Source organism: Pleurodeles waltl, chromosome 9, assembly GCF_031143425.1.
Source record: "Pleurodeles waltl isolate 20211129_DDA chromosome 9, aPleWal1.hap1.20221129, whole genome shotgun sequence".
Lineage (NCBI taxonomy): Eukaryota > Metazoa > Chordata > Amphibia > Caudata > Salamandridae > Pleurodeles > Pleurodeles waltl.
In genome coordinates, this window is record NC_090448.1 from 903698353 (window position 1) to 903701495 (window position 3143).

Below are 3143 nucleotides of genomic sequence, written 5' to 3' on the forward strand. Positions count from 1 at the left end.
GGGGCCCTTTGTGGTGCCACAGTGTCCCGCAATGTGGTGACTACCTGATTCAGGGCCACTACGATGGTACCCATTGCGGAACTGATGTTTCTTAGTTCCTCCCTGAACCCCATATACTGTTGCTCCTGCAGAAGCTGGATCTCCTGAAACCTGGCCAGGACCGTAGCAATCGTCTCCTGGGAGTGGTGGTATGCTCCCATGATGGAGGAGAGGGCCTCGTGGAGAGTGGGTTCCCTGGGCCTGTCGCACAGCAGCCCTCCCAGTTCCCCTGTTTCCCTGGGCCTCTGTCCCCTGGACCGTGTGCCCACTACCACTGCCCCCAGGTCCCTGTTGTTGGGGTGTTGGGTTTGCCTGGGTTCCCTGTAGTGGTGGACACACAGCTATTTGACGTGTCCTGGGGACAGAGGTATGGGCCCGCTGGGTGGGTGCTGTGCTGGTGTTCCCAGAGGGGGGAAGGTCTGCTGTGGCCTGTGACTGCCTGAGGGGAACCGACTGTCCTGAGGTCCCCGATGGACCTGGCTGGTCATCTAGATCCAGGGAGACAGAGCTGCTGTCCTCACTGTGGGCCTCTTCTGGGGGTGGAGTGGACATTTGTGGACCCTCCTGCGCGGTGACGTGGCGTTCGGGTCCTGCAGGGGTACAAAAGTATGATTATTGCATCTGTGTGTGCCATAGTGTTCAATGGGTGGGTGCCCGTGTACCCCAGGGCTGGCATCCCTTTGTGGGGGCTGTTGTGACGGTGGTTTGGGGGGATGATGGGTATGTGCAGTGGGCATGCTTTGGTGATGGGTGTCCATGCTTTGTGGTCGGATGCAGGGCCAGGTTTTGGGATGGGTGGGTTGTGATGGTGAGACATTTGCAAGGAGTAGGTGTGATGGGGGTGGGGGTGAGGGTGGGGGTATGAATTGGCATGCTGGTGGGGTGGGGGGATGAAGTAGTGGAGATTTGACTTACCAGAGTCCATTCCTCCAGATATTCCTGCGAGGCCCTCAGGATGCAGGATGTTCAAGACTTGCTCCTCCCATGCTCTAAATTCTGGGGGAGTAGGTGGGGGTCCGCCGCCAGTCTTCTGCACCGCGATGTTGTGCCTGGATACTATGGAACGCACCTTCCCCCGTACGTCGTTCCACCTCTTCCTGATGTCTTCCCTATTTCTTGGGTGCTGTCCCACTGCGTTGACCCTGTCGACTATTCTGCTCCATAACTCCATCTTCCTGGCAATGGTGGTGTGCTGCACCTGTGTCCCGAACAGCTGTGGCTCTACTCGTACAATTTCCTCCACCATGACCCTGAGTTCATCATCTGAGAACCTGGGTTGTCTTTGAGGTGCCATGGGGTGGTGTGGGTGATGTGTGGGGTGGTGTGTGTGGTTTTAAGTGTGGTGATATGTAGTGGTGTGTGGTGTTTTGTGCGTGGATGTTGTGTGGGTGATGGTGTTGTGTGCCTGTGGCTGCTAGTTTGTAGATGGTGGTGTCTCTCTCTGGCCTTCTGTCGCAATTGTGGTCGTAAGGGTTTGTGGGTGATGTGGGTGTGTGTTTTATATTGTATTGGGTGTATGGGAGTGGTGTGTGTATGTGTATCAGGTGTGTGTATTTGGAATCGTCCAATGTGGCTGTGTTTTGTAAGAGTGTGTGTATATTGAGCGCGGCGGTGTGTACCGCCAATGGAATACCGCGGTTGAAAGACCGCCGCAGGGATTCGTGTGTCGTGATAGTGTGGGCGTATTTCTGTTGGCGTGACGGTGGAGGTTTGGTCATCGCCAGTTTATCGCTGGCCTTTGGTGTGGCAGACTTTTGTGGATGTCGGGATTTTGGCGGTTTGCCTCTTGTGGGTCAGCATGACCGTGGCGGTTTACCGCGACCGCGGCGGTGTTATGGCGGCCTTCTGTCTGGCGGTAAGCGCATTTTACCGCCGAGGTTGGAATGACCCCCTCAGTGTCTTTGTATGTTTGCCAACAGCATAACCAGCAACCAGGCTTCCCTCGTCCTTTCTGAAGCAAGAATTATCAATATGACATACAAGATCACATTTTGATAAAGGTGCATCAGTGAGGTCAACAAGGGGTCTGCATAGGTGGGCCACAGAGAAATAAAATAATGCAGTTCTCCAGCTGGGGACGTAGGTAACAGTGAGGCAAGAGTCAATATGGGGCATCATTGTAATGTGATATAGAAAGCAAAGAGCAATAGTGTTTCATACTTTGATAATCTAGACAGACATAGAAAGGCAGAAGAATAGTAAGCAATTGGTTTCTGTTTCCCACTGTAATCTTGCACCAACAGTCCTAAACCAAGCCCTTCCTCTCATGACAGAAAGTTTGGTGTAATCATTCAGTCCCAAATCAGGTGCAGAGAATAGAGTATGTTTTAAACAGACGAAGGTCTGTTCTGCCTCCTCAGGCCATGGCAATCATTTTGGGGTATTCTTGTTTGTGAATTCCTGTAAAGATTTAATAATACTAGCATATACCAAAATCCACTTTCAGCAATTACCTTTGTACCTAGGAGATGATAACAGGTTGGGGTAGCTTACAAACAACCTCAGTCCAGTCATCGAATAGATGTCTCTCTCCAGCCAAGATTATTACCTAGACATCAAACATGAGATAGACCAAATTGAAACTTTTTCTCAGAAGCTTTATGCCCTTGCTTAAGTAATTCAGTGGGCACATACAGAGAATCAACCTTCCATTGCTCCAAGGAGACAGAATCAACCAACAGAGCCAGTAGTGAGGGGCTCTCCTGGATAGGACAGGCTGTCCAAAACCTTTTTATTGCCCATAAGAAGATGAATGGTAATTTTGCATATCCCTGGGAAAACTGAATGCACATTAATTGGGATCCTGCAAAACTAAAGTTGAAAAGAAACTAGCTAGGAGCATGAGGATTTTGCTGGTATGCATGATAAAATGCTACCCCGGTTTTCTATAACAGGAACGTTTGATAGTACAACAGCATTAATGGTATAGTGGTCTTGCACAAGTTAGTATGTGCCGTTACCAGACTTTGTGATATACAGGATATGAAAGATACAAAAACTTACAAAGGGTACTAATGCCTTCTGCTTGAACAGAGCATCAATATTCAGTCAGATTCCTGCTTCTCCCGCAGGATGCAATGAGTTTTATGGAACACTAGGGAGCT